Raw genomic sequence first — 25,428 nt, forward strand, 5'->3', positions numbered from 1 at the left:
TCAACGCTAACTACTCCAACCCTACGCAGACATACGCATGGCACTATGCAAAGACGGAGAGAGAAAGAGAGAGATTTTCTTTCTTTTTACTAGATGATGCCCTGAATGTTTATCTTCAAGTTTATGATAAAAAACAATTTTTTTTTTGTTTTTTTATTCATTTTGTCACTACTTCCTGATGTAAACTTATGCATGGCCCTACGCAAAGAGAGAGAGAGAGAGAGAGAGAGAGAGATTTTTCACCAGATGATGCCCTGGATGTTTATCTTCAAGTTTATAAAAAACAAAAGCCAAAAAAAGAAAAACTTTTTTCTTATAATTTTTTGCACAACACGGGGTGGGATAAAAAAAAAAAAAAAAAAAAAAGAGATAAAAAAAAGGTAATTGTGCAATCCACAGCTAAAGACTCAGTATATGAAAATTGTTAATTTCTAGAAAGAAAATCATAAGTGAAGGGTAAGGTTAAGTCACACAGTTTTGAGAACTGACAAAACGTCTGAAACACAGGAAAAGGTGAAGATAATCCAATTTCCATTTTGAGAACAATTTTGGTCAGACAAAAGGATCAGAGTAGGCACAAAGGTTCAACCTCGTAACTCAAAATGGTTTTATTTTATTTTAGTCACACTTGGTGGACGTGTTTAAGACAAATCAGTGAAGAAATTATTATGTTTTCAGAACAAAAACCCTAATATCCAGGTCACAAAGTAAGGTCAAATTAAAAACTTTTCTTCCAATTTAAACAAATTCAGTGATTAATTTTAGGTCAGGGCAGGAGTACCTGATTTAATTGTGATACTAAACAGCTAAATGTCAAGGGCATAAGGCAAGCTCAAAGGTTTGGCTTCATGGCCCATCCATCCGATCAGTTGGCACCTGTTACAGTATATCCGAGCACACAGTACACTAGTTTCAAAGTATGGCGATTAATTACACTATAAACAAAAGGTCAGAAGCAGAAAGGTGCTTCAGTTAATTTTATTTACACAATTTCTTTTAGCGGTAGCTGGTGGCAATCATCATCCACTCCCTTGATGTAGTACTACCTACGACTTCCTTCACCTTTATCATTCTTTTTCTGTCTGTTCCCCCATCTTCCTATTTCTTCCATCTTTCCTGTCGCTTTATGTTAGTCTGCTTTCATTTTCTGTGGCATTTTACTGAGAACCAAGCCTAATTGTTTCCTATAAGCCAGGTAACCATTTACAATGCTGGGTGGTAACCATTAATCAGCCCATATCCACTCCATCCACTCTGCAGCCCACCCACTCTGCCCACCCTGCCCCACCACATCCACCCATCCACTCAACCATGCCCACCCACTCCACCCGCACTGTACACCCCGCCAATCAGTACACCCGTCCGACTCATTGTAGCTAATAATGATATAGTTGTAGAATTTAAAAAACAAAAAAATCTACAGTAATTGGCTACCATGTTTCCACAATGCTAATGTGAATATTTCTAATTAATTTTGATCTTGGTCATTAGTGGTGTCAATTTAGCAACTGTGGTGCTCACATTTAAAGTCATCTAAAAAAGATACACCTGGTATACTATACAGAGAGTTCTGTTGCATATGCATCCCCCCTCGATTTCCAAAGAGGACGGATGAAGAAATGTAGAAGCATTCTCCTCACACACACACACACACACACACATATATATATATATATATATATATATATATATATATATATATATATATATATACATGTGTGTGTGTGAACTTATAGATCCAAACAGATATAAATATAATAATACTGCAATATTAAATTTTATTATATTGCATGTTTTTTTTTAATATCTTCTGTAGGGAGTATGAAGTAGACTGTAACACCAATCGAACAGGGCGGTACTTCGAAGGCGGATGGAAAGCTGATAACAGGAAGAGCTGGAGCTCCTGTTTCATCAGCCCTCGGGACTAGCTTCCAACCAGCCCCCTTTGGTGAGCTTTTCAGTGTTTCAGTAATAGAGAGTAGACCAACATGCTCTCCAAGTCTCTCTATCAATACCAAACTACATCCACATTACAGACTTCACTTCCTATTCAGAATTTAACAAAAACAATGGCATCTAATAACCAAGCCTCGGAGTCCCCAAAGGGGAGGGGGGACCATAAATGCTCCCACCATCTGCCCCTATACCGGTGACGACCCAGCCAGATGCCAGGAACCTGTCTGACTCACTTTTCCTCCATTTCTGCAACATTCATGGCCTTTCCTCTAACTTTCTCTCTGTTGAGCACCACCTCTCCTCCTCTAATCCTCATCTTCTTTTCTTAACTGAGACTCAGCTGTTTGAGGCAACTGATAGCAAATCCTTCCCTGTATCCTCCTACTTTCTCTATACTCGTTTCAATGCCAGAGGTGGCTGTTGTGTATACGTACGCAACGATATATCACGCTTTCATGTCCCTGAACTTGAATCTTCTGAATTTTCTACTTTGTGGCTTCGGCTTTCATGTCATTCTCTGACTAAAGATATCTGTGCTTTTTACTTTTCCCCAAATTCTGCTGATTATGAAAAATTCTTTGACTATTTTATTTCTAAGATGGAACACATCCTGTCCATTTCTCCTTTCTCTGAAGTCTCCATTCTAGGAGATTTCAATGTTCACCACCACCTTTGGCTCTTCTCTCCTTTCACTGATCCACCTGGTGAACAAGTCTACATCTTTTCTGTCCTTTATGACTTAGAGCAGTTTGTAGAGCACCCTACCCATATCCCTGACTGCCTCAGAGAGAGTTCCAACATACTTGACCTCTTCCTTACAAGTAATCCTTCTGCTTGTGTGGTGCTAATCTTTCTTCTCCGTTGGGCCCCTCCAATAACAACCTTATCATCTTAACCTATCATTTCGCTCCAGTAAGGCCTGTGGACCCTCCCAGGAAGTGGCAACTATGGTACTTTGTAGCTGATTGGGAAGCCCTCAGGCAGTATTTCTTTGATATTTCCTGGAATGATTATTGCTTTCATGGCCAGGGGCCATATGAGTTTACCTTGTGCATAACAGAGGCTATTCTCTTGGGCATGGAAACAAACTTTCCCTTCTCATATTCTTTGACTAATGCAAAAAAAAAAAAAAAAGACTTAATCACGCTTGTTCTAATGCTGTCCATAAAAAGGAGAAGGCCTACAAATGGTACCGGAGCCAACCCACTCCTGAACCTCATCTCGTTAATGATTCTACCTGGAATAATGTTAAGCCTGTTCTTCACTACCAAAAATAATTTCATTCATACTAAATGCCCTGAACTCTCCAACTCGAATTCTTTCCGATCTTTCTGGCATCTTGCCAAAAATCTTTTGAACAACTTCTCATCATACTTCCCTCTCTTCCACTCTAATGGTTCTATAGTTATTTCTTCTACCGAAGAGCAGAACTCTTCACTCAGGCTTTCTCTTCCAGTTCCACCTTAGTCGATTCCATCACTTCCCCTTTCTTACTTCCTCATGGCTGACAGTAGGATTTCTTCAGTTGGTGTATTTTCTGCCATCATTGTCCTGAATGTGTAGAGTACAACTCTCCACCCCCGTGTAGAGTACAACTCTTATGTGTGGGGAGGCACCCTACATACAGCTCTTTTCAACAAGGTGGAGTCAAAGGCTTTTTGTCTCATTAAATCTCCTCCTCTTACTGGCTCCCTTCAACCTCTGTCTCTTTGCCACACTGTTGCATCTTTATCTCTTATCTGTCTCTACTCCAATGGTCACTGCTTCTCTGAACTGTCTGCTTGCATCCCTCCACCATTATGATGGGCGTGTAACACCTGTCTAACATCAAACCCTCATCCCATTTCTATGGAGTTCTCTAATGCAAGAGTTAACCATTACTCTCAGTCCTTCTTATATGCAACAGACCAACTCTGGAACTGTCTTCCTGTCTGTGTTTCCTACTGCCTATGATCTCCAGTCTTTCAAATGCAGTGTGTCCAGGCATCTCGAAATGTACGGATCTTGAATTTGGCTCTCTGTTATCGTGTTTTTTTTTTTTTCTTGGAGGGAATAATTTGCGGGCTTCTAGCCTCTGGTTCCTTCTTCTTTGCATAAAAAAAGTATATTACGAAGTAAATTGCAAATCAAATTGCTTTTGGAGGTATCTACTCACTGCATATAAATTTCCATGGTGTTCAGTAACTGTGTGGCGGTGATTTAGTAAGATTACGTTTTTTATTTGTTTCAGGTACGTGATGAATATGACTGAAGAGAACTGCTATTAAATGATTATATGGGCTGTAATGATGCCAGTGGTGATGGTGGTGATTTATTAAATATAGGCGTAGAAAGTCTTGGAGTAGCTAGTGAACGTAGAGGTGATATTCTGCATGAAAAGTTAACTATTGATTGTGACACTAAGTATAGGTGTCATAGATAATGTGCTTCCTTCTACCCATTAACACAGTGGTTCCTAAAAATTTTCAGTCCCAATACTCCCAGATTCAATTGCGAGCCAACCCGATACCCCCTCTCCCTCAAATATTGTTAGTCCTTCCCCTTTCAGTTTCCTGTTTAAAAAAAAAAAAAAAAAAAAAAAAAAAAAAGGAGGAGGAGAATGGCTATGAACAAACAGTTGAATCCTACAGATTCCTTTATTCATATTTTCAACAAAATAACATTCATACACAGATTAGTTAGTCATAGTTACCATACACGAAATTGTTCTTTTTTTTATGGATACCTTTCTGGATACCCCCAAGAAGCCATTTCGATACCCCCTGAGGGTATCTAGACACCACTTTTAAGAACACCAGCATTAACACATTGCATAAAAACGTCATTTATCGATTCAGCAAGAAGATGAATCCAGTAGTAAACTTGCTGCCAAACGGAATCATGTTTCAGATGAGCCTGTTTTTTTTTATTTTTTTTATTCCTCAAAGGAACACTGCATAATCTTTGGGGACAAATGTGCTGAACTTGAATCTAAAAATCCCAGTCAATGGAGACGTGTTGTTAAATGCCAAACTGCTGATATAAGGTATTCAAATAAAACATTCAAAGAAATTCTGCTTGAGCCATGTGATGAACAGGGTGATGAGTGGACAGAAGTCAGAAGGAGAGTCCAGTCAGCTGTTAGTGACATCCTTCCAGCTGATGATCAATATCACAAGGACTGTATGACAGTTTTTCGATGTATTATCCCCTCCTCAAATTTCACTCAGCCAGAAGACATTGCTTTAAGTAATGTTGTAGAAAATATGCTTAATGAACAATCTGTTTGGAATGCTGTGGAGGTTCAGGAAATATACACGCCATATGAGGGCACAAATTTTCTCATAAACAATTGATCCATAAATTGTCAGAAAAGCATGCCCCTGTCCTGTTGATTCTCTCAGGTGATGGAGTCTCCAACATATTTGTCTTTCAAAAAATGTATGTAAAGTCATGAAATTGTCCCAAATGATCATGATGACATCAACACAGCAGTGACAATAGTTGCAAAAGCAATAAAAAATCACAACCACTGAAAAAAGATAAATCAACATATGACTGCACAATATACCTGGATGATACCCTGACAAGCACCAGTTCAACATTACTGGACTTACCATCCCCTGTCTCACCAAAACATTTAAACAATCTACTGATAAAACAGATCTCTTCGCTCAGGCTTTCTCCTCAATTCCACCTTAGACGATTCCAGTGCTGTTCCTCCATCACTTTTCCCCTCTGACTTCCTCATGGCTGACATTAAAATTTCTTCAGCTGATGTATATTCTGCCATTGCTGGCCTCAATACTAATAAGACATATGGGCCTCATGGAGTCCCTCCTGTTGTTCTCAAGAACTGTGCTTCTGTGCTTACACCCTGCCTAGGCAAGCTCTTTCGCATTTGTCTATCAACTTGCACCTTTCCTTCTTGCTAGAAGTTTGCTCTCATTCAGCCAGTCACAAAGAAGGGTGACCATTCCCAAACCTCTAACTATCGTCCAATTGCTCCTGTATCTCAAAAGTATTCGAGTCAATTCTTAATAGAAAAATCTTAAATCATCTTGCCTGTCACAACCTTCTTTCTGATCGTCAGTATAAGTTCCGTCAGGGACGCTTCACTGGCGATCTTCTCACCTACCTTTCAGATTCCTGGTCATCCTCCTTTAGGGACTTTGGCGAAAGCTTTGCCATTGCACTTGACATCTCTAAGGCTTTCGATCGGGTCTGGCATAAATCTTTAATTTCCAAACTGCCCTCTTATGGTTTCTATCCTCCTATCTGTGCCTTCATCTCTAGCTTCCTTTCTGGTCGTTCTATAGCCGCTGTTGTAGACGGCCATCGTTCTTCTCCTAGATCTATCAACAGTGGTGTTCCCCAGGGCTCTGTCCTATCACCAACTCTCTTCCTTTTATTTTTCAATGACCTTCTATGCTGTACATCTAACCCTATCCACTCTTATACTGAGGACTCCACCCTTCACCATCCCATTCGGTTCCCGCAACGTCCATCTCAGCAGTTACTTCTACGAACAAGGGATGAGGCTATGGCACACCTAATGTCAGACTTGGCTCGTATCTCTGACTGGGGTAAAAATAATGTGTTTTTATGCATCAAAGACTCAGTTTTTACACCTATCAACCCAACAATATCTTCCACAGGTATACTCACAAATGTTTAACCCCTTAACAGCGGGGCGTCACTTTCGTGACGCTTGGGAGCAAGGGATCATACCGCGGGGCGTCGCTTTTGTGATTCTGTGTTATTTTGAATTCACCCGGGCTTCCAAGTGGGGGCTTGTATCATCTATCAGTACTGCCAATGTCCAACACTAGTCAGCACTCCTAATCTCATCTGTACTCCCATCCATTGTTGACAATTTAGCCATTTCTTCCCGTTCTTGACTCCCCCCCTCCATTACCCTATCCTCTCGCCTGCCCGGCCGTGCTACGCTAAGTAAATCTTCCCTGGAATTTTGAACTGATTTCATCCATTGAAATAAGCCCTATGTCCTATTCTTATACCAAATAATATATACAAGAAAGAAATAAGGTAAGGGAGAGTGCCATACACCTGGAATTGGCTAATTATCACCTGACAACACCTCACGTGCACTGGTTCGCTAATTTTCGCTGTTTTTTTCCCTTGAAATATGCCATATAATCTATTTTCGTAATAAATATACATGTAAGGAGGGAAGGGAGAAGCCTAAGTGATATTTCCATTCACCTGGAACTACCTAATTTATAATGTATTGTCTAGATTTCCTGCCAATCATTTCAGTGCTATACATAGCTGTTTCAAGAGCTAACATTGGTAGCACTGAATATCCTCTAAGTAGGCCTCTACCCCGGCCCTACCTTATCAGTTTACTCTCATCTTCCGAAATGGAGGTATGTCTGTTTCTTCTTGCTGACTTCAGGGACTTTTTCACCCCCATGCAAAGGGCCCTGTGACCTTTACCCCCTACTAAACCTCGTGTGGAAAGAGGTAAAGGGCTGACAATTGATAAAAGAGTGACTACGATCTTTCCATTGAGTAAAACAGTGCAAGTGGAATTGTAAATAATGTGTAAATAATGTGTAAACAGCAAGTGAAAGTAATGAATGTAAATATACGTGAACAATGGAAAATAGTTTTATAAGTTACTTTAAGTGACAGTGCATAACACAGTGTAAATAAAATAGAAATGTAAATAACGTAAATAAAATAGAGAACGTAAATAGAAATGTAAATGAGTAGTATTAGAATACGAGTATATACCCTAGGAGTAATGAAAGTGAAAGTTTCACTCTAGCATGTCTGAATACAATGAGTTATGAGAGTGAAGATGAAAGTGCCATTCACTCTCAATGCTAGTATGCAGGTCAAGAGTGTGAATGCTACGTATTTTACTGAAAGAAATTGAATCCCTACAGTGACAAACTAATACTACTGAAGGAGACTTATGGATAAAGACTGTAGATATATTTAAGTGTTATATAGTAATTGAAATATAAAGTGTGAGGGGTTTTATGAATAATAAATGACAGAGAACCAAGAGCGAACTAGTGCCAGTGCGACGGTCAGACGCGCTCGTAATTTTCATTGCTTTCACAGTGTTTTTTTTTTTGGAGTATGGATCCCAAACTACTTGAAAATCATAGAGTAGTGTTTATAGTGTTAATATCTGGCTGTGGTAATCATATTACGGGTTGTCGGGAAGTGTAAAGTGGAGACTTCGTTACCCAACTTCAGAGGTCTCCACAAGTCCTACGGTAACTGACGAAGGCTCAACAAACATTCCAGGAGAAAGCTGAAGGTATGTGTCATAAGCATATTTAATTTTAATATTCTAGGACTAATAAGTGATTTTTGGCAAATATTTTTTGAGTCTGTCGGAGCCCGAATAACCCCGCGGCACACGCAAAACATCGGTAAACATGCCCGCGGTGTAGGGGTTAATAATATTCAGCTTAATCCTGCATCATCCTTGAACATGCTTGGGGTTTCATTTACTCGGGACTTATCTTGGAAAGATCATATTACATCTCTTGTAAAATCTGCTTCCAAGAGATTAGGTGTGCTAACCCGACTCCGTCCCTCCTTTACCCCTGCATAATTGTTGACTCTATACAGGGGTTTTATCCACCCCTGTGTGGAGTACAACTCTCATGTGTGGGGAGGCTCCCCACATACAGCTCTTCTCAATGGTGTGGGCGTAAAAGGCTTTTCGTCTCATTAACTCTCCTCCTATTACTGACTCCCTTCAACCTCTGTCTCTTCATCGCACTGTTGCATCTTGATTTCTTTTCTGTCACTACTTCAGTGTCCCTGCTTCTCTGAACTGTCTGCATGCATTCCTTCACCTCTACGACAGGCACGTAGCACTCGTCTAGCAGCAAACTCTCATCCCTTTTCTGTCCAACTCTCTAATGCAAGAGTTAACCATTACTCCCGGTCCTTCATTTATGCAACAGGTCAGCTCTGGATCTGTCTCCCTCTGTCTGTATTTCCTGCTTCCAATGATCTCCAGTCTTTCAAAAGCACTGTGTCCAGGCATCTCAAAATAATCGGATCTTGAATTTGGCTCTCTCTTGTATTTTGTTTTTCACTTGGGAGGAAAAACAATTGTGGGCTTGGCCTTTGGTTCCTTCCTCCTCGCAAAAAAAAAAAAAAGAGAGGAAATATTGTAACTTCTCATGTCATGAACAAACGTTCATCATTGTAATATGCACTATCGGTTGTTAGAAAAAAAATCGGTTGTTAAAGTTCTCCATGGATTTGGCATAACAAGAACTTATGATGAGCTGCTACAATAAGTCATCTACAGCACATGCAGCGGCTCATAATATAAATAGGTTGAGCATTTCTAAGAGCAATAAAGTTCTACTTCAAGTTGTAGCACACAATTTTGATGCAAACATATAATCTCACAATAGACTCCAATCTACACTAGCTCTACTGTAACCTGTTTTCTTACATAACCTCAGCAGCAAGGGCAAGATGTGGATAATAAACATGCAAGCAGATCAAACGCTTGTAGAAAGATGAAAGATCTATGGATTCAGTTCCTGATCTACCTGTTCATCATTATGAAGGTCCAAAGAAGCCTGAGAAGCCACCTGAAACAGCTTTAAGATCGCCTCTACCTCTTAACCCCTAAACCGCAGGCTTGTTTTGCTTACTTGCGTGTCCCACGGGCATATTCGCGCTCCGACAGTCTCTCTAAAAATATTTGCCAAATATTAGTTATTAGTCCTAGAATATTAAAACTATACATGCATATGGCACATACCTTCAGCTTTCTCCTGGGATGTTTGTTGAGCCTTCGTCGAGTACCGTAGGACTTGTGGAGACCTCTGAAGTTGGGTAACGAAGTCTCCACTTTACACTTCTCGACAACCCATAATATGATTACCACAGCCTGATATTATCACTAGAAACACTATTCTATGATTCTCAAATAGTTTGGAATCCATACTCCAAAAAAAAACAACTGTGAAAGCAATGAAAATTACGAGTGCGTATGACCTTCCCACTTCCGATCGTTCGCCGCTGGTGTTCTGTCATTTATTATTCATAAAAACACTCACAGTTTATATTTCTATACTATATAACATATATATCTACAGTCTTTATCCATAAGTTTCCTTTAGTAATAGTAGTTTATTGTCACTGTAGGCATTCAATTTCTCTTTCAGTAAAATACATAGCATTCACTTTCTCGTCCTGTATACTAACGTTGAGAGTGAATCTGTCACTTTCACTTTCACTTTCATAACTCATAGTATTCAAACATGCTAGTGTGAAACTTTCACTTTCATTACTCCTAGTATATATACTCGTCTTCTTATATTACTACTCATTTACATTTCTATTTACATTCTCTATTTTATTTACATTATTTACATTTCTATTTTATTTACACTGTGTTATGCACTGTCACTTGCAGTAACTTATAAAACTATTTTCCACTGTTCACTTATATTTACATTCATTGCTTTCACTTGCTGTTTACACATTATTTACACATTATTTACATTTCCACTTGCACTGTTTTACTCACCAGAAAGATCGTAGTCACTCTCTATCATTTTCATTGACAAATTAGCCAGTTGACGTTCCACACCACTCACTTATCCCTTTACCTCTTTCCACACGAGGTTTAGTAGGGGGTAGGGGTCACAGGGCCCTTTGCATGGGGCTAAAAAGAGGCTGATTTTGACAGGCGCGAATCCAACGTGCTTTCACCTTGAAAGACGACAGTAAACTGAATACAGTGTGTGGTGGCCTGCCTAAGGGAAGTGCAGTGCTGCCAATCTCAGCCTGGTGACAGCTGCTAATATATATGCTATGAAATGATTGGCAGGAAATCTAGACAATACATAATAAATTAGGTAGTTCCAGGTGAATGTAAATATCACTTTGGCTTCTCCCTTCCCTCCTTATATATATTTTTATTACGAGAATAGTTTATATGGCATATTTCAAGGGGAAATAAACAGCGAAAATTAGCAAACGAGTGCACGTGAGGTGTTGTCAGGTGATAATTAGCCAATTCCAGGTGTATGGCACTATCACTTACCTTACCGGTATTTCTTTTTTGTATATATTATTTGGCATAAGAATAGGGCATAGGGCTTATTTCAATGGATGAAATCAGTGGAAAATTCCAGGGAAGATTTACTTAGCGTAGCACGGCCGGGCAGGCGAGAGGAGAGGGTAATGGAGGGGAGGTAGGGAGGGGAGTCATGAACGGGGAGAAATGGCTAAATTGTCAATAATGGATGGGAGTACAGATGAGATTAGGAGTGCTGACTAGTGTTGGACATTGGCAGTACTGATAGATGATACAAGCCACCACTTGAAAGGCTGGGCGAATTCAAAATAACACAGAATTACAAAAGTGACGCCCCGCGGTATGATCCCTTGCTCCCAAGCATCACAAAAGTGATGCCCCGTGGTGTGATCCCTTGCTCCCAAGTGTCACGAAAGTGACGCCGCACGGTTAAGGGGTTAAAATTCTACCTAGTCAAGTTCTTTCTATTCAAAGAGACAGGAAACTTGATTTTCAGTTCATAAAAGACATAGCCATAGTTCCCGACACTCCAGAGTTTGAAGGCTACAACACAAAACTTGCAAAAAACAAGATCATGCAGTGAGATCAAACACAAAAACAGTGTATCTCCCGCTGGTAGATATTCCTGCAGAAGCAAGTACACTGATGACAGAAATGGTGGAATCACAGAGAATCACAATCACCATGGGACAGATATATACCATATTTACAAACGACCAGCAGCTGTAAAGATCTTGTAGTCAGCATTTACATACCTTTAAATTGATTTGTCCCTGAAATTCATTCCACATTTAGGTTTAGGTGTAAAAATCAGAAAATATTAGAAAAGCATATAGAAATGTAGGTTAAGAATAAAAATTTTAAACTGCTCAATGCATTCTCAGACAATGAAACTATATTATAATAATTCTGATTCAAGTTTTTAACCTAAATAGTGAGGAAGATATTACAAAAATGCTTTTTCGAGGCATAAATGGTGACCATATTGTATTTTGGCCTCATATTGAAATGCTCAAAGATGTCAGCTTGGCACACTTTTGATTTATGACCAGTAGGGCCCATTATATCAGAAAATGCAATAACACTTTGTATATATCACAAAACCAGGCTCACTGGAGGAGGCATTAAGTAATTGTTCTGTCCGTCAGTGCGAGTGTGTGTATGTGTGTGTGTGTGTGTGTGTGTGTGTGTGTGTGTGTGTGTGTGTGTGTGTGTGTGTGTGTGTCTGTGTGTGACATTGTTCTGGGCGCGAAATCTCCTGAACCTTTTGACAGATATTCACTAAACTTTTCTCAGGAATGCAATATGATTAGATAATGAACTGATTAGGTATCTAGGTCAACAGGTCAAAGTTCAAGGCATGGGGTGGACTTATTTTATCTTGTAAACAAGGAATCTCCTGAAGTCCTCAACAAATTCTGACCAAACCTTTCTCAGTGAGACAGTATGAAGGCATGATTAACTAATAGGTCAGCAAGGTCAAGAGGTTAAAGGTCAGGGTCATATGGGTGTGGACTCAATACCTCCTGACCCCCTTGATGGATTTCGATCAAACTATTGTCAGTGATACAGTATAAATGGAAGATGAACCGTTTAAGTCAGCAAGGTCAAATGTTCAATGGTCATGGTCATATTGGGTCAACTTAGTTCATCTTTAATTTCATTTCGAGCCACAATGAACCCTGTCATGGAGGTTGTATGGCAAGCCCATGCACAAGACTTGGTGGAGGCATACTGAGTGAAGCTCTGTGTTGACAGCTTGGGGTCCGAGTTCTCAGTGATTCATTTATTTTCATTATAAAGTGTCTACAGTTCCACTCCTGTGTTGCATCATTGTACACCGACTTTGATGTTAATGTTTAACTTCTCAATAAAGTCGTTATAATTTCAACCATTTGACCCGCCGCATCCCGTCGACGTATGGGTACGATGCAACATTTTGCATTTGCCAGTCCTGGCAACGTACCGGTACGTCGCTTAATTGCAAATGCATAATTGGCACAATTTTCAAATTTCGCTCTTGATTTTCAGTATGTAGGGTCGCTCGACCTTCCCCTACCTGCCACCAGATGGGGACACTTGGCGACCCCGCGCGCGACCCATGCTCACCCACGGCTCGGTCACTCACCTGTTAGCAACGGTCCTGCTCAGACATGGCGAAGAGAGGTCTCTCAGAGGACGAAATTCAAGCTGCCCTGGACGCCTTTACAGGTGACAGTGATTCCCCACTGGACGACAAGGCTGTAGACAAAGATTATGTGCAGCCAGAGGAGGAGGAAACCACCAGCAGTGATGAGGAAGTCCCGTCCCCCAGGAAGCGCCAGTACGTGACTTACCGTGCTGCTAGAGAGGGGCAGCCGGCCAAAAACCAATGTGGAACATCCTCTGCCCAGCCCCAACATGATGTGGAGCCCGAATTTGATGATGAGGACGGAGCCGTGGGACGTGCTGCCATGTGGTACGGACGTGAGGTGATAACTCATCGTGGCCCCAAATGCACACCACATCGGACGAGCAGGTATGGGCCTAGTCTTTTGTTTGGGGAGGTAGGAAGTGCTGTGGAGGGACTGGGGAGTGAAAGGGAAAGTGCAGGGAGGAGTATGGAAAGTGAGAGTGACGGGAGTGAGTCATCGCTCTCCCGTGGTGGTGTAAGGCGGCGGGGTGTATCACATGGGCGAGTGAGGGTGCGTTCTGAATCATGTAGGGTTGTGATGGAAGGGGAAGGTGGGGAGGAACCACTCCCCAGCACGTCTTATGCTCCCCAATCTTCCCAAACACATGGGCGAGTAAGGGTGCGTGAAAAATCACATGGTGTTGTGATGGAGGGGGAAGGTGGGGAGGAACCACTCCCCAGTACGTCTTATGCTCCCCAATATTCCCGAACTTCATCCCCACAGCCCCCTAATGTTCCACAAGGCAGTAAGGATAAGGGAAAGGGAAAGGGTAAAGGCCGAGGGAAGAGGAGTGCAAGTGGGGAAGCCCTCTGCACTCCTTCTCCCTAACCTCCCCCACCAGCATCTCCTCCCCACCCAGACGAAGGCACTGATGGGGACGAGGGATTTGTGGGATGGAATTGGGAGCATGGGAGTGATTTTTCTCCCTTCATTCACCCCTTCACTGAGCAGCGGCGAGCTGACTGCCTTGCTCCCGGAAGTCACCCTAATTCCACCAGGCTGGATTTTTTCCACCTGTTTTTCAGTCAGGCATTCGTGGAGCATAGAGTTGACCAAACCAACCGTTTTGCAAGCAGCCAGCACCGTGAGAGTGAAAGATTGGGAACAAGGAGCAGGCATTCTGTCATGATTACCCTGTCTCCCTTTCAGAAATGTTCTTATTTTTTGCCCTGGTCCATTTGATGGGTATTATACGAAAGAACAGAATTCTGGCCTACTGGACAAGGGACCCTGTTATGTTCACACCAATATTTGGCTAAGTCATGAGCCATAATCGCTTCCAACAAATTCTAAGCCGCCTCCACTTCTACGATGCTCATGATCCTGCAAATGCGAACGACACAGATAAGATGAGGCGAATTAGGTTGGTCTTTGATCACCTGAGGCAGACATTTCGTTCATCATTTTATCCCTACAGAGACCTTGTCATAGACGAGAGTCTTATGTTGTGGAGAGGCAATATTTCATTTAGGCAGTATATACCCAGCAAAAGGCACCGTTTTGGGTTCAAGAACTTTGTTATATGTGACTGTAGGACTGCTTATGTGCAAGACATAGTCTTGTACACTGGTGCACAGACAGACGTAATAGAAAATCGTAATATTGGACTGTCGGGAGCAGTGGTACAAACAATGATAGAAGACTACCTTCATCGTGGTCACATCCTCTACCTGGACAATTGGTACACTAGCCCTCTTCTCCGCTCATTATCTACACATGCATGAAACGGGAATCTGTGGTACCGTCAAGGTGAACCAGCGTCACATGGTCAAGGTAGGGCGGAAACTTGACAAGAATGAGGTTGTCTTCTTCAAGGCCAATAACATACTTGCAAATGTGTGGAACCATAATAGAGAAGTAAGCCTCTTGTCCACAGTTCACCGTCCCTTGATGTACCTTACAGATTCCGTTAATTACCGGAGCGAGAACAGGCAGCACATATGGAAACCTGAGTGTGTCCTAGATTATAACATAAACATGCGCCTGGTGGACCAGTCAGACTCCATGATATCGACGGTTGAGTGTGCTAGGACCACGATGAAGTGGTATAAGAAACTGTTCTTTCACTTGCTAGATATCACTGCTCTGAATTGCCACCACCTGCACGCCATGAAAACAGGAGTTCAGGAAACCTTTGAAGAATTTGTGAGGGAACTCACAAGAGAGATGTTTGCGCGGTATGCTGTTGAAAGGCCCCAACATCGCACCCGCACTGCCCCTATTGCCCAAACTCCACTGAGAATATCTAGCCGCCATTTCCCCACTCCTATCCCTCCCCAGCCAAATAGACCTAGGCCCCAATGCAGGTGTCACGTGTGTAGCAATTCCCGGGTGAGACTCACCACTCAGAGGAAAGACACCCGCTATGAGTGCATCGAGTGTGACGTGGGTCTCTGTATTCACCCATGTTTCAGCGAGTATCACACCTTGATGCAGTTCTGATATGGTGTGAATGCGATAGGACGCTGTTACTCTGAAATAAATGTGACAAACAGACGCTCAGTGTAATTATAAGGCCTGTTGATCTGTAAATAGTTGTATAAAGTGGATATGGGTCTAACATAAGTGCAAAAATAGTATGTAAGTGTATAAATATGATCTAAGTGGAAACATACCTAGCGAGGATATTTTGATGCAATATTCTGACGCTCATTGGAATAAATAAGGCCCGTAAATATGTAAATATTATTATGGAAAATGCAAACGGGTGTAATATACAGTAAGTTCAAAGTTTTGTAAGTGCTGAAATACATTCTAAGTCAAAATATTCCTAGCAAGTGTATATAGATGCGATTTCCTGAAGCTCAGTGAAATGAATAAGGCCCGTAAATATGTAAATAGGAGTCTACAAGTGGAAACGGGTGTGATATAAGTGAAAAATTAGTATGTAAATGTTTGAGTATTATCTTTGTCAAAACAATCATTGCGAGGGTATTTTGGTGCGATATTCTGACGCTCACTAGAATAAATAATGCCAGTAACTATGTACAGTGCAGTATAGGGGTGTAAACGTGTGTAATGTAAGTGGGAAAGTATATTTTGAGTGAAAAAATAAAGTAGAAGATGAAACACGAGTGTTTGAGATATTGCTTGCTACGTGAATATGCGCTAGCATTTCGTTAAATGCCCTCGTAATGAATGTAAATAATTGAAAACATTTACAGTGGTGGAGGAAAGGTTCTACGTAAAGAAAAGAATAATAGGAAAGTGATAAAACAATTGGGTATGTTGAAATACGAGTAAGCAGATGTGCGCTTAACTTATGCTACATGTCATTGTAATGAATGAAAACAGCTTAAAACATTTACAAACAGTAAAAAATGGTAAAATGTCATTGAAACAGAAGTATACAAGTAGAAAAAATTATATGTTGACTGAAACAAGAAACTTAGCACATAGCATGTTACCACTCGGACCCAACTCGCCATGCTCGTGCAAATGTACGATGCTTATTTTTCATATATATGTCATTGAAATTCATTATGTTGTTATTCTTATTGCTTATTAGTTCAAATTCAATAAATGTAGAGGTGTTCTTTGTTGTTTCTCCCAAGATTTTCTACCATAGAAAACGTGAGCGACTCACACGTCAATGATAGAATACGATACCTGGCGCGGGGGACCTCACCTGTTCCGACCACTTATGGACCACGGTAAGCCCTTTCTTGGTGATTTTCCTTTGTTTCTCAACAAAAGCAGAAGTTTTAGCCAAAGAAAAATTTCCAAAATAGCTCGGGATTGGGGGGTGTCGGAGGTGCAAAAAACCTCGGGACGTGAAGGGGTAATAATATCCATCGTGGGACCTCTGTACAACTGTATAATGAAATAGCCAAATACATTACTATTCTATGGTCAGTGTCAGATTAATAAGAGTAGGGGGTCAATGGTTTGATAAGACAAGGGTTACTTGGTGGGAAAAAAGTTGACAACCCCATGGCTTTGGTCATTCAACGAGGTTTGCCATATCTGAAAAGTCATTTAATGTGAAGGGAAGTTTGGCTTGACTTGGTTAAAACAGGTTAAGTTAAATGAGATGACAGCCATCAACAATTAGAAGTGTGGAACGTGTTCCAGTGATTAAGCTTGATAATGTTGTCATTTTAGTTACAGGAAGCGGTCAGAATGTGCTACTGTCAGGTTAGGAGCTTTTGATCCTCATGTCAAAGCATGTCGGATATAAACTGATTTTTTCCCCACACTTTGGCGTTTTACAGCTTTCTTTTAACAGTACGGTGGTGAATTCTGAGAAGAGCAACCGGCCAAACATTCATACTGCACCGCAGACTTCCCTACGATGCTCATGGATGTTCTGTAGCCTTATAATTTTATTGATAACCCACCTATGGTCAGACATAACGTAATCTGCCATCACTGGTTTCAATACTGATAAGACATATCGGCCTGATGGGGTCTCTCCTGTTGTCCTCAAGAACTGTGCCTCTGTGTTTACATGGTGCCTGGGTAAAGATTTTCCCCTTTGTCTTTCAAATTGTATCTTTCCTTCTTGCTGGAAGTTTTCTCTCATTCAGCCTGTCCCAGAGAAGGGTGACATTCCAAGCCCTCTAACTATTGCCTAAATGCTTTAACATACTGTGTATATATATATATATATATATATATATATATATATATATATATATATATATATATATATATATATATATTAATCTTGAAAACAAAATAAAGAACCTTTTCTATCACGACTTTCTTTTCAATCGTCAGCATGGGTTCCACCAAGGAAGCTCCACTGGTGATCACCTCGCCTTCCTTGCAGACTCCTGGTAATCCTCCTTTCGGGACTTCGGCGAAAGCTTTGCCACCGCACTTGACATCTCTAAACCTTTCGATCGAGTCTGGTATAGATCTTTAATTTTCAGTCTACCCACCTACAGTTTCTATCATTCTATCGGAGCCTTCATCTCTAGCTTCCTTTCTGGTCGTTCTATAGTTGCATCTGTAGACGATCACTGTTCTTCTACTCGGGCTATCAGTAGCGGTATTCCTCAGGGTTCTGTCCTATCACCAACTCTCTGTACTTTCCAAGCTGCACATTTAATTTTGTCGAGTCATACACTGATGACTCCGCCTTTCCCCATTCTATCTGCTTCCCACAGTGTCCATCTCAGCAGTCGAGTCAACAAACAAGGGATAATGATATGGGCCACGTAATATCTGACTTGGCTCATATCTCTGATTGAGATAAAAGTAATTTTGCTGTTTTTAATGCATCAAAAACCCTGGGGGTAGGGTTTTTTTTTCCAGAATACTCCCCCAGTATCCCTGCTTGTCGTAAAAGGCGACTAAAAGGGTTGGCGGAGGGTTAGTGCCCCTCCCTGGAAAACAACTAACTAAAAAAACAAACAATAAGCCTCGGACAAGGACTGACCAAACGATGACGACCAAGGACCGGACAAAGGACATTGTAATTGGAACCTGGAATGTAAGGGGAGCGAATGATGAGGTGAAAGAGAGAGAGATTGTCCAGGTACTTGAGGATGCGAAAGTGGATGTATGTGGAATAACTGAAACAAAATGGAGAGGAGAAAGTGTGAGAGAATGGGAGTATGGATGGGGTATATGTGCAGGAGTAGGTGAGAATGAGAGGGCAAAGGAAGGAGTATGTATAGTTGTGAGTAAAAGATGGAAGAGGAGCATAAGACAGTATGGATCAGTTGGGTCAAGGATTGTGTGGGTAAAGTTGAAAGTTGGAATACAAATGTGGGCGATTGTGTGTGTGTATGCGCCAACGCAAGATCGTGCTAGAAGAGTGAGAGAAGAGTTCTGGACAAATGTAGAAGTGTGCATGGAAAAGTTTGGAAGGAATGAGAGAGTGTTTTTGATTGGTGATTTGAATGGTAAAGTTGGGAATGTGAAGGTGGATGGAATAGTTGGTGAGTGGGGTGTGCCTGCTGAGATAGATGAGAATGGGAGTGCGTTAGTGGACATTTGTGCTGGGAGGGGGTTGGTGATAGCCAATACCCTCTTCAGGCATAAAATGATTCACAGGTATACATGGCGAGTGATGAGAAGGGTGGGTGGTGAACTGAATGAAAGGAAGGCAATGATTGATTATGTGTGTGTGGATGAAAGGATGCGAAGATGTGTAATGGATGCAAGAGTGTATAGAGGTTGGGGGTGTGGACTTTCTGACCACTACTTGGTGATGGCCAGTATTAAAGTACAAGAAAGTTGGAGGAATAGAAGAAGGGAAAGACGAGAGGAAGGAGTAGTTGCAAGGAGAGTGGAAAGGTTACAGGAGGATGAGAAAAAGGCAGAGTATAAGAGAGAAGTGGAGGAACGATTGGGCAAATATGAATTGGAGCAGATGGGAGACGTGGAAGGTGTGTGTAGAATATTTACAGAAGAAATATGTGCAGCATGTGATGTGGTGTGTGGAAGGAAGAGAAGACGGAGAAGGGTGCAAGGAACAGCGTGGTGGACTGAAGAGGTGAAACAGGCTGTGGCACAAAAGAAGAAAGCATACAATGAATGGATGAGAAATAGGGGCGTGGAAGAGGTTGAGAGGAGGAAGAGAGAGTTATATGTAGAAAGGAAGAGAGAGGTGAAAAGATTAGTAAGAGAGAGTAAGAAGAGAGTGGATGAGGAATTTGGAAGAAATTTGAGTGTAAAGTGGAGGGACTGTAAGAAAATGTTCTGGAGAGAGGTGAAAAGAGTAAGACAGGGTGGAAGTGAAGTTAGCAGGGGAGTGAAAGATAAAAATGGTAGATTACTAGTGGAGATGGGAGAAAAAGTGAGCAGATGGAGAGAACACTTTAAGGAATTGTTGAACGTAGAGGATGGAAGTAATGCGAGTATAAGTGGCTGGGGAATGGCTGGGAGAAGGAGGGAGGTGAGAAGACAGGAAGAAATCAGTAGGATAGAAGTTGTGGAAGCAATGAAGAAAGTTAAATCGGGGAAAGCCCCAGGAATTGATGGAGTGTGTGGTGAAATGCTGAAGCATGGGGGAGAGATAGTAGTAGAATGGATGTGGAAGATGTGCAGATTGGCCTGGGAGGAAGGCAGAGTCCCGGAGGAGTGGAAGTCAGGTATATTTATTCCCTTGTACAAAGGAAAAGGGGAAAAAGAAGTGTGTGGTAACCATAGGGGCATTTGTCTTCTTAGTACAATAGGAAAAGTGTATGGTAGGATACTTATTGACAGAGTTAGAGAAAGAACAGAGAAATTAGTTGGAGAAGAACAGGGAGGCTTTAGGAATGGAAGAGGTTGTGTGGATCAGATATTCATTCTCAGATCTTTAGTGGAAAAGTTTCTAGAGAAGGAAAAGAAGTTGTATGCGGCATTCATGGATTTGGAGAAAGCATATGACAGGGTGGATAGACAAGGATTGTGGAAAGTGTTAAGAATATATGGAGTAGATGGAAAGTTGTTGAATGCTGTGAAGAGTATGTACGATGGTGCGAAGGCTGCAGTGCGTGTGGATGGTGATTTAAGTGAATTTTTCTCTTTGAAGGTTGGGTTGAAACAGGGATGTGTCATGTCTCCATGGTTGTTCAATCTGTACATGGATGGGGTAATAAAAGAGGTACAAGGTAGGATAGTGGATGTTGGAGTGGCCATGGTGAGAGAGGATAGTGTATGGAAACTCCCTGTACTGTTGTTTGCAGATGATACTGTGTTGTTGAGTGAAGACGAAGGAGAGCTGCAAGGCTTGGTGGATGAGTTTGGGAGAGTGTGTAAGAAACGGAATCTAAAGGTGAATGTAGGGAAGAGTAAAGTGATGGTCTTTGAGAGAGGTGAAGTCAGTGAATGTACAGCGAGGTTGGATGGTGAGGAATTGGAAAATGTGAGTACGTTTAAGTACTTGGGTAGTGTGATGAGTAAGGATGGAGGTTTGGAGGGTGAAGTGCTTGAAAGGGTACAGCAGGGAAGAAAGGTTGCTGGTTCCTTGAAAGCAGTGATAAGAAACAGGGAAGTGAGCATGGAAGTGAAAAAGTTACTATATGACAGTATTGTGATACCAACTCTAACATACGGAAGTGAAGCTTGGACGTTGTTGGAAGGACACAAGTGAGAGCAGTGGAAATGAGTTATTTAAGAGGAGCCTGTGGAGTCACATGGAGAGACAGGCTGACGAATGAGGATATAAAGGAGCGTTGTGGTGTTGATGTGGATGTGATAGGAAGCGTTATGAGGAACACACTGAGGTGGTTTGGCCATGTGGAGAGGATGGAGGGTGAAAGACTGACGAAGAGAGTGTATGTGAGTGAGGTGGAGGGGGAAAGAGGGAGGGGGAGGCCGAGGATGAGATGGAGGGATGGGGTGGAGAGGTATATGAGAGAGGGGGGTGTGAGCTGGAAGCAGGGGAGTGAAATGGCGGGGGACAGGGCGACTTGGAGGCGATTTGTTTGTGGCCACCCCAAACGGGATTGAGGCGTCTGGCAATAGATAGATAGATAGAAAAACTTAGTTCTTACCTATTTTGACTTGCCAAAATCTACCTCAGGATTATCCCCTAATTTTTAACAATACCCAACTCAATCCTACATCAACTTTGAACATACATGGGGTTTCATTCTCCCGGAATTTTTTTGGACAGATCATATTACCTTTCTTGTGAAATCGCTTCCAAGAAATTAGATGTGCCTTCTTTACCCCAGTAGGCTACAGTTGTTGACTTTATACAGGGGTTTTATTCGCCCCTGTGTGGAATACAACTCTCATGTATGGAAGGCTCCCCACATTTTGTTTTTCTTAACAAGGTGGATTCAAAGACTTTTTCTCCAATTAACGCTCTTCATTTTACTTGCTCCCTTCAGCCTCTGTCCCTTCACCACACTGTTGCAACTTAAATGGTCACTGCTCCTCTGAACTACTGACTGCACCCTTCCATTTCTACAGCTGACACATAGCTCTCGTCTAGCAGTAAACTCTCTCTCTCTTTTTCTCCAAGTCTCTGATGCAAGAGTTAACCGTTACTACCAGCTCTTCATGTATGCAACAAGTCAGATCTGGAACTGTCTTCTGTCTGTATTTCCTACCGCCTATGACCTGCAGTCTTGTACTGTAAATGCAGTGTGCCAGGCACCTCGAGATGAACGGGTCTTTAATTTGGCTTTCTGTTACCTTGTTTTTATTTTTTCTTGGAGAGAACAATCTTTGCTTTCTTCTAGCCTTTGGTTCCTTTTTCCTTGGATAAGAAGCAAAATCGTAATTTGGAGCCGTAATCATGGGAATCATTTCTTTGTTTTGTAGTCATCCTACCTGTAATCGTTTCCACTGTCTCCATAGCCAAAGTATTAGTAATCATTATCGTAACCGTGAAATGCAGTTTGATTACTTGCCAGCTGTGAGGCTTAAGTTTATTTTTTCCATCGAAAATTCGAGAAATAAATTTTGAGGTGGAAAAGGCCTACACAAAGAATGTGAGTGTGGTGATCAGACATCCAGTGGTTCCTTAGGTATAGGGTTGCATGGGAACTGGTTCTGGTTCTGCTTTACTGGGACTTTATTGGTGGTGATGGGGTTGTATGACTTGAATGGAGCTAATACTGTTGTACTCAATCAAGAAGGTGATGATGGATGGAGGCTGCAAGAGGTAAGGAGATACTAATGGTAGTCTTGTGTGGCTAAATGGGGGCTAATGGGGCTCTATGAGGGCTCGTTTGGTGTATATTAGGGCGGGTTTTCAGTGTTGCTGCATTGAGACTGAATGGGGACTGGTTGTGGTGCGTTAGCTATGGTACGGGTTCATGAGTGCTGTATTATGATTTGTTTGGGGTGTATGGGGGGTTGTGAGGCTGACTATGGGATAATTTTTATCTAAATTAATTTTACGTTATCTATTTATTTACTTTTATTTCTTTTTACTGAGGAAGATGGTGGAACTGAGTAGGTCCAGACTGGTTGCTGTTGGGGGCAGAGTAGCGGCTGATTGGCCTGACTGGAGTTGAACAGATCGTTGGCTCAGGAAAAACTGAGACTTAGTGGAGGCTTGATGAGGGCTGGTTGTGTGAATGGGGCTAATACGATATGTTTTTTTTTTTTTTTACCTCCACATGCTAAAACACTAAGTGTACCGTTCTCAGAAAGAAACAACAGCAGAAAGTTTACACACTGATATTGTTTTTTCCTTGTTTGTGAATGCGAAATAAGATTTGCCCAATAACAAAGGGAAGCTGTTATACTAACAACCTTGCAAAACCATGTTGTTCTAAAGGCGAGCTCCGTCGCGAAACCAGAAGATTCTCCTTCATAAAGGGAAGACTGTTGGATGGCTCAATCTCAGAACAAAAAAACATATGACCTGAAATCATGCACAATAAATATTAAACAGCAGTAATATCAGGGAAGGTCTTTGAGATCTGCTTGCTGCATGCTGTCTGTGTGAAATGGAAAGCTACCTGCGTTTTTTTTCTTTTTTTAGTTTACGGTCAAGGAAAGGCTGAGGAGTCTCTCACTCTCTCTCTCTGGTCAATATATATATATATATATATATATATATATATATATATATATATATATATATATATATATATATGACTCTGTGTGTATATATATATATATATATATATATATATATATATATATATATATAGGACTCTGTGTGTATATATATATAGGACTCTCTGTGTGTGTATATATATATATATATATATATATATATATATATATATATATATATATATATATATATATATATTGTTACATACCCTATGATTTCATCATCCTTTGTATAATTCTAACGTGCAGTATGCTGCATGTTTGATCACGATTTGCCTCGTGGCTTCCATAGTGACCAGGCTTGCGTGTTCTACCTCACTTCCCCTTCGCCCCCTTATGGTAGAGTAAGTCGTTCTTTCTGTTGTTCAGAGCAGGATTGTCAATTCTTTGTCCCCTATGGCTTCATTTGCACATCCTTTTTACAAGTTGTATCAAACTCTGCCGGCCCCTATATAATGAGCTCAGTCTCTGCATTAATTGCCATTTAGATCTACTCCTCATTTTGTTCACATCTCTGTCCTCTCCTGTATAGTGTATTATTATTTTTGTGACTGCTCAGGAAGTCTCCAGCCATCTAGCTGCTGTATAATTTGAGTATAAGTGTTGTTACCATTTTTCTTGTGCTGTATGGCCTGGAGTGTTGATTCGTGGGCCTGGTAAGGTTTTTGTGATTCATGTAGAGTTTTAATGTCAGCCAATATTAATAATATTTTGTATCTGTAATAATATATATTGCTTTAACTGAGCATTATCCGGTTTTCTCATTTATCAGGGCTGACATAGATAAATTTGCCCTTGCTAAATTCATGTTAATAGAGACTATTGCAGTTAACCATATATGTAACCTGTTTTGCCATTACATTATCCTTATGAGTCCTGAATGTTTAGTTGTTAGTTTGAGCATTAAACTTTAACTTGTAATTTTACCTAACTCTCTTGTTTTGAACCTGGAGCTTTGCGGGACAGTAGTGATTTTAGTATTCTCACTTGAAGTGTTCATTATCTCTCTCTGTTCTGTAACATAAATTTGGCGACCTCACCAGGATATTCAGGATATTATCATAAGGATATTGCTTGATATTTTGTGACTGTGATTTATTCATGATGTCTACTATTACTAATCTTGATGAAGCCAAAGATTTTTTGTCAAACGTGCAAACAGTGTGTGATGTAGAAAACAGAACAAAGAATGAACTTAAGCTTGTTGCTGAACAATTAGGAATTGCTGTTCGCTCTCATCAGTCTAAATATCAAATTGTTGACATAATTAATAAAAGCTTGTTTAATGTAACTCCTCCAGATGAGCAAAAGCAGATTGAAATAGCTAAGTTACAGCTAGCCCTGCAGGAGGCTCGTGCTGAAGAGGCTGAGTCTCAGGCTCGTATTCAGGAGGCACAGGCACAAATTGAAATTGCTAGGATTCAGGCAGACCATGAGTATCACATGAAACAAAGTGGAACTGGATCATCTAGCTCTGATGATTTTGATGTGGCTAAAAATGTTAAACTTGTCCCTCCTTTTAATGAATCTGATTTAACAAAGTATTTTCAGTTGTTTGAGAGGGTAGCTACAGGTTTTAATTGGCCCAAAAAGTATTGGCCAGTACTCCTACAGAGTGTTCTCACCGGTAAAGCTCAAGTAACTTATGCATATTTGCCTCAGGATCAATCTGATAATTATGATGTAGTTAAGAGCTTGATTCTTAAGGCCTATGAGCTTGTTCTTGAAGCCTATAGAGTAAAATTTAGGACAACTTATAAGCAAGATAAGCAATCCCATGTTGAGTATGCAAAAATCAAA

This window comes from Coenobita brevimanus, chromosome 102 (assembly GCF_032717465.1).
Source record: "Coenobita brevimanus isolate Jiangsu-jjx chromosome 102, ASM3271746v2, whole genome shotgun sequence".
NCBI lineage: Eukaryota > Metazoa > Arthropoda > Malacostraca > Decapoda > Coenobitidae > Coenobita > Coenobita brevimanus.